The sequence below is a fragment of the Chiloscyllium plagiosum genome, unplaced genomic scaffold (assembly GCF_037043375.1).
Source record: "Chiloscyllium plagiosum isolate Xiang-an unplaced genomic scaffold, Cpla_swu_hap1 HiC_scaffold_35, whole genome shotgun sequence".
In the NCBI taxonomy this organism is placed as follows: domain Eukaryota; kingdom Metazoa; phylum Chordata; class Chondrichthyes; order Orectolobiformes; family Hemiscylliidae; genus Chiloscyllium; species Chiloscyllium plagiosum.
The window spans coordinates 34,458,785-34,473,722 of record NW_028270173.1 but is presented as its reverse complement, the minus strand read 5'-3'; positions in this window follow the sequence as shown (position 1 = coordinate 34,473,722).

Here is a 14,938-nt window from a genome sequence, read left to right as displayed (position 1 = left end):
GACCTCTAAGTTGCTCACATTGAATTTAATCAGCCATTTCTTGGACCACTCTCTTAAACTGTCTAAATCTTTCTGCAGCCTCCCCACCTCCTCAGAACTACCTCCCTTCCGCCTAACTTCATATCATCAGCAAACTTCGCCAGAATGCCCCCAAATTTTCCAATCATTTGGGACTTTTTCTGACTCCAGTGATTTTTGAAAGATTACAACCAATGCCTCCACTATTTCTTCAGCCACTCCCTCAGAACTCTAGGATGTAGCTCATCGGGGCCAGGAGCTTTATCAATTTTTAGAACTTTTAGATTTTCTAGCACTTTCTCTTTTGTAATGGCTACCATACTCAACTCTGCTGCTTGACTCTCCTTAATTGTTGGGATATTACTCATGTCTTCCACTGTGAAGACTGATACAAAGTATTTATTAAGTTCTATCTCCAATCACAAGCCTTCCTGTGTCAATTTGGAGCAGCCCAATTTCTACTTTTGCCCTCTTGTTTGTTTCTTATGTATTGAAAGAAACTTTTACTATCATTTCTAATATTACTGGCTACCTTACCTTCACATTTGATCCTCTTCTTCCTTATTTCTCACTTTGTTATCCTCTGTTTGTTTTTGTAGTCTTCCTAATCTTCTGATTTCTCAGTGCTCTTAGTAACTTTATAGGCTCTCTCTTTTTCAATGATACATTTCCTGACTTCCATGGCTGTCTGATTCCCCCACCCCAGATAATTTTTCTTTTCTTTGGGATGGAACTCTGTACTGTGTCCTCAATTACACCCAGAAACTCCTGCCATTGTTGCTCTACTGTCTTCCCCACTAGGCTCTGCTTCCAGTTGATTTTCATCAGTTCCTCTCTCATGCCCTGGTAATTACCTTTATTTAACTGTAACACCATTACATCCGAGTTTGCCTGCTCTCTTTCAAACTGCAGAGTGAACACTACCATATTATGATCACTGCTTCCTCAATGTTCCCTTACTTTAAGATCTTTTATAAAGTCTAACTCATTACATAGCACTAAGTCCAGAATAGCCTGCTCCCTTATGGGCTCCATCACAAACTGTTCCAAAAAGCCGTCCTGTAAGCTTTCCACGAATTCCCTTCTTTTGGATCGACCGGCAACATTATTCACCCAGTCAATTTGCATACCATGATCACCGTGACCTTGCCTTTCTGACATGCCCTATCTATTTCCTGGTCCATCTTGCGCTCCTGGTCCTGACCACTGCTGGGAGGACTGTGCATAACTCCCATTTTTTTTTGCCTTTGTGGTTCTCCACTCCACCTACACAGACTCCACATCATCTGACCCTATGTCATTCAGTGCCATAAATTTAATTTCATTGTTAACTAACAAGGCAACCCCTCCCCCTATGCCCACCTCCCTGTCTTTTCGATAAGTTGTAAATCCTTGGATGTTTAACTGCCAGTGCTGAACCTGCTGCACCACGTCTCTGTGATGCCTACCACCTCATAATCATTCATGATGATTTGTGCTGTTAATTCATCTACTTTGTTACGAATACTATGAGCATTCAGGTAAAGCACCTTAATGCTAATTGTCTTATCTTTATGATTTCCATCACCTCTAGTAATATATCCTAAGTTATCCTTCCTTTTTGCATCATTCCTAGTCTGCCTCGAAATTAAAACCTGCACACATGCTAACCTGCTGCTTATCTTTCTACTTGACTCCATACTCCCTGTTGCTTTCCTTTTCCCTTTTTCCCCAACTCACAAGTTTGAAGTCCTAGTGACCACCAAATTTATCGTTTTCACCAGAACACTGGTTCCAGATCGGTTCAGGTGGAGACTGTCCCATCGATACAAGTCTCCCCGGTTCCAAAACTGATGCCAATGTCCCATAAAATGGAATCCCTCTTTCCCACACCAGTCTCTTAGTCACGTGTTCACTTCCCTAACTTTCTTATACCCCTGCCAATTAGCACACGGCTCGGGCAGTAATCTAGAGATTGTGACTCTCAAGGACCTGTTCTTCAATTTCCTTCCTAATGCTTGATACCTCTCAAACTGGTCCTCCTTCTGAGCCTTGCCTACATTGTTTGTGCCAATGTAGACCACAACAACTGAATCCTCTCCCTCCTGCTCTAATATCCTTTCGAGCCGGTCGGAGATGTCCTGTATCCTGGCACCGGGCAAGCAACACACCATGCGAGCCATACGATCTGGCTCGCAAAGGATACTATCCCCCAACACAACTATTGGCTTTTTGCTCCCCCCTCTTAAATGGCCTTCTGCACCATGGTGTCGTGGTTAGCTGGCGCATCCTATCCACAGCCCTTTTCGTCATCCATATAGGGAGCAAATATCTCATATCTGTTGGACAAGGTTAAGGGCTGAGGTTTGTCCACTCCTGAAGTCAGGATCCCCCTACCTGCCTCACTTACAGTCACAGCCTGTTGTTCCTGATCACTAACTGAATTTGAATTACTTCATCTACTTGGTGTGACTGCCTCCTGAAACAAAGCGTCCAAGTAGCTCTTCCCCTTTCCGAATGTGCTGCAGTTTGAAGATCAGATTCCAGATCATCAATTCTGATCCGGAGTTCTTTCAGCAACCAACGCTTACTGCAGATGTGGTCACTGCCATTTACAATTGGATCAGCCAGCTCCCATATCATACAGCTAAAGCACATCACCTGTTCAGTCACCTCTACTTATTTAATTAGTTTATAGAAATTTATGAGTTAAATAATTTCTATACTTCTCTATCACCTTATTCAATTAGCCAACTGATAATAAACTTTTATTCAATCACATGATACACAATAAATATCACTTGAAACACCTTACCTTAGCAACACACAAGAGTCCTTTGTTTTGGTTAGAAGAGGACGGAAGGTAGGAGACACGTGTAGTGTCTTGGGATTCAGTTGCTGTCAAAATATATACTTGAAACTCCCGGAAACAATCTGAAACTATCCATGGAGAGGCGAGTCAATCTGTTCACTTGGAGCAGTTGGGATAACAGAAATCCTGCCATTTTAGAGTGGGACATGATCAGAAACCTATGTATACAATCCTGTGACGTCCAGTTGTGAATGCTGGTGGCCACCTGAACAACTAATAGGAAGAGGAGGCTCCACAAATGTTCCTAACCTCAATGATGCAGGAGCTCAGTATATTAAAGCAAACCAGCACTTGCAATCAATCATCTTCAGCCAGCGGTACTGAGTGGATGAACCATCCTGCCTTCTATCTGCAAATCCCAGCATTACAGATGTCAGTCTTCGCAATTTGAAATCAAGAAATGGCTCTGAATATGAGGAAGTGATTAACAGAAAAAGATAGGGTTTTAGAGAAAAGCACAGTCAGATGGAAATTAGAATTATTCCATTCTGATGTAGTTCGATGCAAAATATCAAGTTGGCATTGATGTCTGTTCTGGTGAAAGACAACTACAGGTGAGACTAGCAGATTGATTAGGTTTATTTTGTAGGTATTTATGCCCTTGCTTATGAATATTGAAGGAGAAAGTGAGGTCTGCAGATGCTGGAGATCAGAGCTGAAAATGTGTTGCTGGAAAAGCGCAGCAGGTCAGGCAGCATCCAGGGAACAGGAGAATCGACGTTTCGGGCATAAGAAGGGCTTATGCCCTGAAGAAGGGCTTATGCCCGAAACGTCGATTCTCCTGTTCCCTGGATGCTGCCTGACCTGCTGCGCTTTTCCAGCAACACATTTTCAGTTATGAATATTGAAGCAAACTCAATGTGATTGTCTAGCCGATATTTGAGACATCAGCATCTCACAATGGAGGATAAATGAAAATCTTCAAACATTAATCCACGTTTAACTTTTGATGAGATTAGATTCCCTACAGTGTGGAAACAGGCCCTCCGGCCCAACAAGTCCACACCGACCCTCTGAAGAGTAACCCACTCAGACTCACTATTTTAAAGTGAGTGTGTGTGATATTTGAGTGTTGTGTGTGTGTTGATGTCAAATGTGCAGAAAGCACTAAAGAATTGATTCCAGACATGCACAGCTGTTTGAAAAACAGCATGACAAAAAATTCTAAAATAACAGAAAAAATATTTATAAAATGCCATATCACATTCTACAGGGGGATTCATATGAAGGCAATGAAGATGATAATGGTGAGACAGACTGAAATAATGTAAAATGGACTGATGTTGTGACATTTGAAGAGAGAAATAATATGCACTAGCAATGAACCACAAGGTGGATCAATACGAATGAATATTTATTACCAAACTTACATCAATGGAATGACACCAGGAATCACAGGATTGTGGAATGTAACAGGACAAAGACACATCTCCATATCGCATAAGTACAAGTTGATTGGAGTCATTTCCCTGTAATGCAGAAATATGAAATGATTAGAGTCATTTACCTGCAACCTGAAAGTATTTCGTTTGTCAAAAAATAAAGTTTGAAAGAACTCACAAAGCTGAGTTGAAGCAAAACCACTTCAGTAATCTGAGAAAGAGCTCCAAATAAAAACACTCACTGTGCATTTTTAAAGGTACAAACCATTCCGAAAAGCACAAGAAGATAGAAAATTTTTCATGATCATATCATGTCACCTCATAAAATGCCAGCCTCTAAATGAGGGAACTATTTGACCAGCATGACCGTAGATCAGTGATTTCCCGGTTCTCAATTATTGCATTGAACAATTACAACTTTTATCAAAGGAGCTCTTTTCACTTAAGATGGAAAATTGAACAGGAATGGTCTTATAATTACCAAAATAAAATCTAACTAGTTCATAAAATCATTATCATTATCTGTGGAGAGAAATCAAAGTTAACATTTCAGGACAAGTGACCTTTCCTGGACCCGAAACATTAATTCTGATCTCACTCCACAGATGCTTCCAGATCTGTTGAGCTTTTCTAGCAATTTCTGTTTCTGCTTCTTATTTCCAGCATCTATGGTTCTTTTTTATTTAAATAAAGAAGTAATCTTGTCTTTAAATTTATAATCGAAGAGGACTTGTTGCATAGAATATAAATTCATGTATACGAACTTTGTAATATTTGTCTGTTTATAACTCATAAAGTGTGGATATCACCATTTTGAATATCCTGGGAGTAACCACTGACCAGAAGCTGATCTGAGCGAGCCATATAAATTCCATGGCTACAAGAATAGGTGAGAGGCTAGGAATTCTATGGAAACAAAACTCACCTTTTGCCTCCCTGAGGCTTGTTCACAGTTTCCAAGGTTCAAGTGAGATGGAATACTTGCTTGGATGAACGCAGTTTCTATAATATTCATCACTCAAGAATGTTGACACCATCCAGGAGTAAGCAGACAACTTAACTAGCACCCAATTCACAATCTTCAACGTTCACTCCTTTCACCACTGGTACCCAGTGGAAACTGTATCATATACAAGATGCATTGCCATAATTCCTCAAGGGAAACCTGCCCCTCAGTCTTAAAATCACAGGCAACAGTTTTAATCAGTAAAGATGGTAAAGAGAATGCAAAACATTTATTAAGCTGTAATAGACAGCATAACTCAACCATTGACAAAGAAGCTGCAAATTCTCCATTTGACAATAGAAAATGTGAATCCTCCATTTTCACCACAGGAGCACGGGGAAATCATCGGTAAGCAGTACAATGCATTGCTATACTGTGAAACGGCAATCCCAGTTAGGAACAGGATCCCTGGAAGGTATGTTGCTTCTCCGGTGCCAGGATCTGGGATGCTGCCGATGGGGTTTACAGGATTCTGAAGGGGGAGGGTGAGCAGCCAGAAATAGTGGTACAGTGTATTGGCACCAATGATATAGCCAGGAAAGGGTTTGAAGATCTGAAAAGCGACTACAGAGAGCTAGGTTGGAAGCTGAACAGCAGGACGAATAAAGTAGTGATCTCAGGTTTGCTACTGGTGCCACGAGACAGTGAGGTGAGGAACAGTCAGCGAATTCAGCTTAACATGTGGCTGCGAGTCTGGTGCAGGCGGGAGGGGTTCAGGTATTTAGATCTTTGCCTTCTGGGGAAGGTGGGACCTGTTCAAGAAGGACAGGTTGCACCTGAACAGGAGGGGCACAAATATCCAGGGTGGGAGATTTGTTTGTGTGGTTTGGGATGGTTTAAACTAGTTTGGGAAGGGTGTGGGAACCAGAGCTACATATCTGAGAGGGGGATAGTTGTTGATAGGATAGTGACAGGATGTAGTGAATCTGTCAGGAAGGTTTTTCACATGATGAAACAAAGGGATCAGTTAAAGTGTGTCTGCTTTAACACAAGGAGTGTCAGAAATAAGAGTGGTGAACTTAGAGAATGGATCAGTACTTGGGACTATGATGTTGTGGCGATAATGGAGATGTGGATTTCACAGGGGTAGAAATGATTGCTAGATGTTCCAGGGTTTAGAACGTTTAAAAAGAACAGGGAAGGTAGAAAAAGAGGAGGGGTGCAGCATTGCTAATCAGAGAGTGCATCATAGCTACGGAAATGCAGGTTATTGAGGAAGGTTTGTCTACTGAGTCAGTATAGGTGGAAGTTAGGAATAGCAAGGGTGCAGCCAACTCATTGGATATTTTCTACAGACCCCCCTAATAGCAGTAGAGAGAATTCATAGGCAAGCAGAGTTTAGAAAAATGCAGAGGTGGCAGGGTTGTTGCTATGGGTGACTTCAACTTTCCCAATATCGACTGGAACCTCCTTCGTGCAGATGGTTTGGATGGAGCCGTTTTTGTCAGGTGTGTTCAGGAGGGTTTCCATACTCAATATGTAGACAGGCCGACAAGGGGAGAGGCCATTTTGGATTTGGTGCTCGGCAATGAGCCAGGACAGGTGTCAGATCTCATGGTGGGAGAACACTTTGGTGACAGTGACCACAACTGCCTCACATTTACCACAGCCTTGGAGAGGGAAAGGAGCAGTTACCAGGGGAATATATTTAACTGGGGAAAAGGAAATTATGACGCTACCAGACAGGAGTTGGAAAGTACAGATTGGGTGCAATTGTTCCACAGAAAAGGTACAACAGACATGTGCAGACTGTTTAAGGAGTGGTTGTTGTGAGTGATGCACAAATTTATTTTCTGAGACAGGCAAGAAAGGGTAAGGTTAAGGACCCTTGGATGACGAGAACAGAAGAGCTTCTCGTCAAAAGGAAGAAGGCAGCTTACATAAAGTGGAGGAAGAAAGGATCAAGCACAGCTTTAGAGGATTACAGTCTTATAAGAAAGCTCAGAAATGGATTGAGGAAAGCTAAGAGGGTGCACGAAAAAGGCTTGGCAGGAAGGATTAGGAACAGCCCAAAGGCATTTTACTCATACGTGAGGAATAAGAGAGTGATCAGGGAGAAGGAAGGGCTAGTCAGGGATAGCGTAGGGAACTTATGCGTGGGGTCTGAGCAGATAGGGGAAGCCCTGAGTGAGTTTTTTGCTTTGGTTTCACTAAGGAAAGGGACCTTGTTGTGAATGAGAACTTTGAGGAGCTGGGAAACACGTTTGAACAGATCAAGATTGATGAAGTTGATGTGCTGGAAATTTTGGTCAACGTTAAGATTGATAGGCCAGACCTAGGTTGCTCCAGGAAGCAAGAAAGGAGGTTGCTATGCCACTTTACTTCCTCACTCTCCATGGGAGTCATACCAGAGGATTAGAGGGAGGTGAATGTTGTTCCTCTTTTCAAGCAGGGGAATGGGAAAGTCCCTGGCAATTACAGACCCGTCAGTCTTACGTCTGTGGTCAGCAAGGTTCTGGAAAGAATTCTGAGGGATAGGATTTATGACTATTTGGAAATGCATGGTGTTATTAAAGGCAGTCAGCATAGCTTAGTAAGGGGCAGGTCATGCCTCACAAATCTTATTGAATTCTTTGATGAGATGAAGAGAAAGGTCGATGAAGGTTGAGCAGTGGATGTGGTGAATATGGATTTCAGCAAGGCGTTTGAAAAGATTCCCCATGGTAGGTTCATTCATAAAGTCAGGAGGAATGGGATACAGGGAGATTTGGCTGTCTGAATTCAAAATTGTTGGCTGACAGAGGGCAGAGAGTGGTTGTAGATGGAAAGTATTCAGCCTGGAGGTCAATGGTGAGTGGTATCCTGCACAGCTCTGTTCTTGGGCCTCTGCTCTTTGTAGTTTTTATAAAAGACTTGGATGAAGAGGTTGATCATTTTCCAATGATACAAAGATTGGAGTTGCCTTGATTGTATCGAGAGCTATTGCAGACTGCAGTGCGACACAGACAAGATGCAGAGCTGGGCTGAGAAATGGCAGATGGAGTTCAACCTGGATAAATGCAAAGTGATGCATTTTGGAAAGTTGCACTTGAATGCTGAATATAGGATTAAAGACAGGATTCTTGGCAGTGTGGAGGAACAGAGGGATCTGGATGTGTAAGTACATCGTTACCACCTCAAAGTTACCACCCAAGTGGATAGGGTTGCTCAGAAAGCATATGGTGTTTTGGCTTTCATTAACAGGGGGATTGAGTTTAAGAGCCGCGAGAGTTTGCTGCAGTTCTACAAGACCCGGTGAGACTACACTTGGCATACTCTGTCCAGTTCTGGTCACCCTATTATAGGAAAGATACGGAGGCTTTGGTGAGGGTGCAAGGAAGGTTTACCAGGATGCTGCCTGGACTGGACGGCTTGTCTTACGGAGGGAGGTTGACTAAGCTCAGACTTTTCTCTCTGAGAGAAGGAGGAAGAGCAGTGACCTGATCAAGGTATACAAGTAATGAGAGGCATGGATAGAGTCAATTGCCAGAGACTTTCCCCAGGGCAGGATTGACTGGCACGGGGGCTTATAGTTTTAAGATATTAGGAGGATGGTATAGAGGAGATGTCAGAGATAGGCTCTTTATGCAGAGAGTTGTGAATGCATGGAATGCGTTGCCAGCGGTGGCGGTGGGAGCAGAGTCATTAGGTATATTTAAGCGACTGTTGGACATGCATATGGACAGCAGTAAATTGAGGGGTGCGTAGGTTTGGTTATTTTTATTTTAGATTAGGAATAATTCTTGGCACAACATCATGGGCTGCTGGGCCTGTTCTGTGCTGTACGTTTCTATGTTCTATGTTCTATGAAATTAAATCCAGGTAATGTGGAGTATTTCATCACTTATCTGACTTGTGCACTATGATGTATAAGGTGTTTGGATCTAAAAGTGTTATTGCTGAGCAGTGTATTCAGCTTGACTCAATGTGGTGATGTCATTCGAAGCCATAGAAACATAGAAAACAGGAGCGGGAATTGTCATCTAATCCTTCAAGCCTACTCTATTAACCAGTGTGATCATGGCTTGTCATCCAACTCTGTTGTTCCTGCTTTCACCCCTTACACTTTGATTACTCTAACCTTAAGAAATATATCTAGCTCCTTGTTGAAAACATTCAATGTTTGGACCTCAACCTCTTTTTGTGGCAGAGAATTCCATAGGCTCACCACTCACTGAGTGAAGAAACGTCTCCTCCTCCCAGTTGTAAATGACCTATCCTGTATCCTTAGAACATGAGGTTTCGGATACCTCAGTCTTTGGAAATATCCTTCCTGCATCAGTCCAATGAACTTTTGTTGTTCTCCCTTGTCATGGTTTAAAGACGTTTAATAACTGTGCATAGATTGAAAGAGGCAGCAACAATTCTGTCCAGAATAAAGTATTAAGGGACAAGGATAAATAGTTATGTGGGAATTGATAGCAAAATTAGCCATGACTGGGAAAAGGAGTCAAAGATATATGAACAAAACTGTTTTAACAACTGCTTGATAAATGGCTGCCTTATGCCACAAGGACAACTTACTGCCCTGCAGAAGAACTTAAGGAGTTAACTTTGGGAAAGCTGTGTCTTCAAACACAGTGTTGGAGAAATTAGCCCAATAAAGCAGAAACCACACAAACAAGATGGGGTGAAATTGACAAGCTGTTTATTACAAGCCATATGGCTAGAAGAGAAATTGACTGACACAGAATAGGCTGACACAGAGCTGACAGTCTGTGCGGGTAGATCAAGGGTTCTCTTCTCCAGCTGAGGAAGAAACCAGATTTTATAATAATCTTGTACTATAAGGTTAATTAGAAATGGGGAAAGATACAATGCATCTGAGAATGGAGTGATCTAGTTACAATTATGCTAATTGGAAAACAGTTATCGGATGAATGTCTTGATTCTCAATACAATACAAGATCCTGACAGTATTAATGGGTCAGGAGATTCCAGTCTTCTAGGTGAGTAAGGTGCTTCCATTGTTCCTGTCCTTCGAGCAGGATCCTTTGGTGCCTCGCTGTCTGACCTTGAATTCTTTGAAAAGGTGACGAAGGAGGTTGATGAGGGGAAAGCGGTAGATGTGGTATATATGGATTTTAGTAAGGCGTTTGATAAGGTTCCACATGGTAGGCTACTGCAGAAAATACGGAGATATGGCATTGAGGGTGAGTTGGAGGTTTGGATTAGGAATTGGCTGGATGGAAGAAGACAGAGGGTAGTAGTTGATGGCAAAGTTTCTTCATGGAGTGCCGTCACTAGCGGTGTTCCGCAAGGATCTGTTTTGGGACAATTGCTGTTTGTCATTTTTATAAATGACCTGGAGGAGGGGTTAGAAGGTTGGGTGAGCAAGTTTGCGGATGATACGAAAGTCGGAGGAGTTGTTGACAGTGAGGAAGGATGTGGCAGGTTACAGCAGGATATAGAGAAGCTGCAGAGCTGGGCAGAAAGGTGGCAAATGGAATTCAATGTAGCTAAGTGTGAGGTGATTCACTTTGGGAAGAATAACAAAAAGATGGGGTACTGGGCTAATGGTCGGATACTTGGTAGTGTGGATGAGCAGAGGGATCTTGGTGTCCATGTACACAGATCTCTGAAAGTTGCCACCCAGGTAAATAGTGCGGTGAGGAAGGCATATGGCATACTGGCTTTTATTGGTAGAGGAATTGAGTTCCGGAGTCCTGAGGTCATGATGCAGTTGTATAAGACTCTGGTGCGGCCGCATCTGGAATATTGTGTGCAGTTTTGGTCGCCATACTATAGGAAGGATGTGGAGGCACTGGAACGGGTGCAGAGGAGGTTTACCAGGATGTTGCCTGGTATGGAAGGAAGATCGTATGAGGAAAGACTGACACTTGGGGCTGTTTTCATTAGAGAAAAGAAGGTTTAGGGGTGACTTGATTGAGGTGTACAAGATGATTAGGGGGTTAGATAGGGTTGACAGTGTGAACCTTTTCCCGCGTATGGAGTCGGGTATTACAAGGGGGCATAGCTTTAAATTAAGGCGGGGTAGATATAGGACTGAAGTTAGGGGTAGGTTCTTCACTCAGCGAGTCGTAAGTTCATGGAATGCCCTGCCAGTAGCAGTGGTGGACTCTCCCTCTTTATGGGCATTTAAGCGGGCATTGGATAGGTATATGGAGGATAGTGGGTTAGTATAGGTTAGGTGGGCTTGGATCGGCGCAACATCGAGGGCCAAAGGGCCTGTACTGCGCTGTATTCTTCTATGTTCTATGTTCTATCTTCTTTTGTGTAGCTTTGGTATTGCTGTGTTATGAGACTGCCCTCAGGGATTTGGGACAGCTGTGGTTGGTCTGGTATTGTTAGTGGGTTTTAGGAAGTCTATTCCCTTGTCTGCGAGTGCTGTCTGGTTTCACTTGACAGCCTGTTTGATCCCTGCTGAGGCATTCTGGGTGTTTTTGGTATAGTTTGGCCAAGTTTGCTTTCCTATGTTCTGTGTGGGCCTATCATAGGTAGGCAGGTTGACACACAGTCAATGCCAAATGTAGCAAAGGAACAGGGAAGCAACTTTTGAGAAGAAGGCAGTCTGCAGACATGCAATATTGGGAATAAAAGAATCAAAGGATCATCAAAAATGTCACACCACAAAATTAATGGATGGAAAATTATATAAGAATTCAATTGCAGAATTCCTTGGTAGCAGAATTCTGGAGAATAACATGCACTAGGATTGAACCCTGGACACATTGAGAGATAGAAACTGTTGGTTGGAATCATAGCTAAATTCCACCATTAATTAGTTAACAGTGAACTTGTGTTGTGAGATGTAACTTGCTTACTTGCGGCGTCTTATTTTGGTTGCTACAGTCAATAAAATTTAAATAATCATTTCAGTATTGTGAGATTTCTCAATAAGTAGCAGCATTAAATGTAGCTTGTGGTAATTTACACAACACCCTCCAGAGCCAGAACATCCTTCTGCAGATCAGGAGACCTTCACTGCACACAATACTGCAGGTGTAGTCTCACCAAGGCCCGACACAATTGCAACAATCCCTGCTCCTGTACTCAAATCCTGTTACTGTGGAGATCAGCTTGCCATTTGTCTTCTTCACCAGCTGCCGGGAGGTCAGTGAGATGATTCATAGTCACGACAGTCAACAGACTTGTAGATCCTGACTGAAAAGGAGGATTGAGGCAGCAAATCCAGATTCTACTGACCAAGAGTCCATTGACCTCATAGAACATGGTGAGCAGTGACAAAGTTCCATCATACAATATCTTGTTGATGATGAACAGACCTTGGTGAGCCAGGAGGTGAGTTACTCACTGCAGAATTCCCACCCTCTGAACTACTCTTAAAGCAACAGTGGCTGGTCTTGTTTAGTTTCTCCATCAATACTGGCAGTGGATAATTCAGAAATGGCAATTCCTGTGAATGTAAGATGGTGAGGTGAATGAAATATGTTGAGATTCTGCCTTGTTGAAGATGGGCTTTGTCTGGTACATGTTTGACATGAATGTAACTTCCCACCTGCCAGCCCAGAGCTTCATGCAGTACCATCTCTAGCTGTCTAAATGCATGGACTATTTTAAAGTCTGAGGTCTGAAGATCCATCAACAAGTACCCCTAGTTTGGACTTTATGATGAGGGGAATGCCCTTGATTAAGCAGCTGGAAATGCTGGGACATACAACACTACTCTGAGGAACTTCAGCAGTTCAGTACTGTGGCTGGAATAGTAGTACTGATCAGCTTGATGAGGAACACCACAATGTCTGGAGCCCAAGACTTCAGCATTACTACCAGGATGTTGTCGGGGCTCATTCTTCTGCTGTCAAAAAGTGTGGTGCTGGAAAACACAGCCCGTCAGGTAGCATCCAAGGTGCAGAAGAGTTGATGTTCCAAGCATTAATTCTTCATCAGGAAGCATCAGCTCTTCACTTTCTCCCTTATTCCTTTCCTGTGCATTCCTTTGCCTCAATGGATCCTGAAACCATGCTTGGCAGGAAGCACATTTCCACTCAGAATACTTAATTTTATTGATGGAGAGTAGATATCATTGACTTGGTCAACATCTATTGTCCATCAGACAATTACTGTGCATCTGAAGTCATATGTAGACCCAGACCAGGAAAGACTGGAAGGTTTCATCAGTGAGTGAGATTGAAACTAACCATGTTGATATCGTCAGCAATAATCCGACTTTTAATTCCAGTCTTTTACTGAATTCACACTTCACTATCTGCCACAAGGGAATGTGAACCCATGTCCCAAATCATTACCCTGGGATGTCAAGCACAGTGACATCACCATTAAGTCACTATTTTCCTTTACATGACATGTTCACTGAATAATGTTTCCTCTCAAGGTCTGTGATTGTTAAGACAGTTGGATTGATCTTTTATTTTTGAAGAATATGAAACAGGAGTTAAGATCAGCATTGATCTCATTGGATGAGTAGCAGCTTCGAGAGACTGATTCCTGGAATCATAGAATAAAATCATGGAATCCCTAGAGTGTGAAAACATGCAATCCCGACAGGCATTCTGCCCATCCATTCTGAAGACCATCCCATCCAAACACCCCATACTCTATTTACCCGACCTGCACATCTTTGAACTGTTAGAGGAAATGGGAGTACCCAGAGTAAACCCATGCAAATTTGGGGAAAATGTGCAAACTCCACAGAGACAGTTGCCCAAGGGTGGAATCAAGCCCGGATTCCTGATGCTGTAAGACAGTCATTCAAAATATTTGGGTATGTTTTTTGAGTGTATTTTTCTGGATACTGATGACTCTTAAAATCTTTTTATTTTGTCAATAATATTTTGGGATCAATCAGTATGAAAGTAACTGAGTGAACAGAAACATAGTTCATATCAGTCCAGGACACAGCTCAGAGACTGAGACAATCTGGTGGGAAATAATTTCTCACCAATTTCTCCCCACAGGCTGTCAACTGAAGTCAAATGATTGGACCGATAGTGCTGGGATTTCTGTGGGAAGAGCTCTCTGCAGGTGAGTAATGGAGGTGATAGGGGGTGGGACAGTGCCAGGCCGGTACTGGGGTATCCAAACTGAGTCAATGGGTAATAAGGTGTGAAGGGCAATGACAGGCTAGGTAATGGGACTTTTACACATGTCATGTTACTATTGTAATGGTTTATATGGTACAGTTTATCTGACTTCATGTTTTAACCTTCACTGAACCCACAAAAATAAAAGATTTATGTTCATTTGAAATGAAACATAAGGCAAGAGCAAACATCTTAGTTGATAAATTTAAATATTGACTGAACAGTAAAAGTCACAGAAGTTTAAAATGATAGAAGATTAATTTTTAAGTAGAAGTAAAAAGAGAAAAGTCACTAGTTTTAGAATGAGACAGACATTGATGACTTCAGTTGTTGGGGCTGAAGTGAATTGTGAAATTCTCTTCTTTCCCCAAGGCTATATAATAGGTTAAGAAAGTGTCTTCTCTAAAGTTCAACTTCATATCTTTAACTTTTTTTTAAGTTATCTCTAATCAGCCTAACTATCAAGCACTCATTGATTAACTTAACTGTCAGTTTATTTATGATTGATTTCTAACACTTTCCCAAATTCGTGAACACTTTCTCCTACAGTAATGTCTCAGAACGTATCAGAATGTTTCTCTATCTGATTGTTGTCTAATATTGCCTGGACTAATGTTGTACATTTCTGAACAAACTGGTTAAAATAACCAAAAGATCAGTTACGAAGGTTTCATTT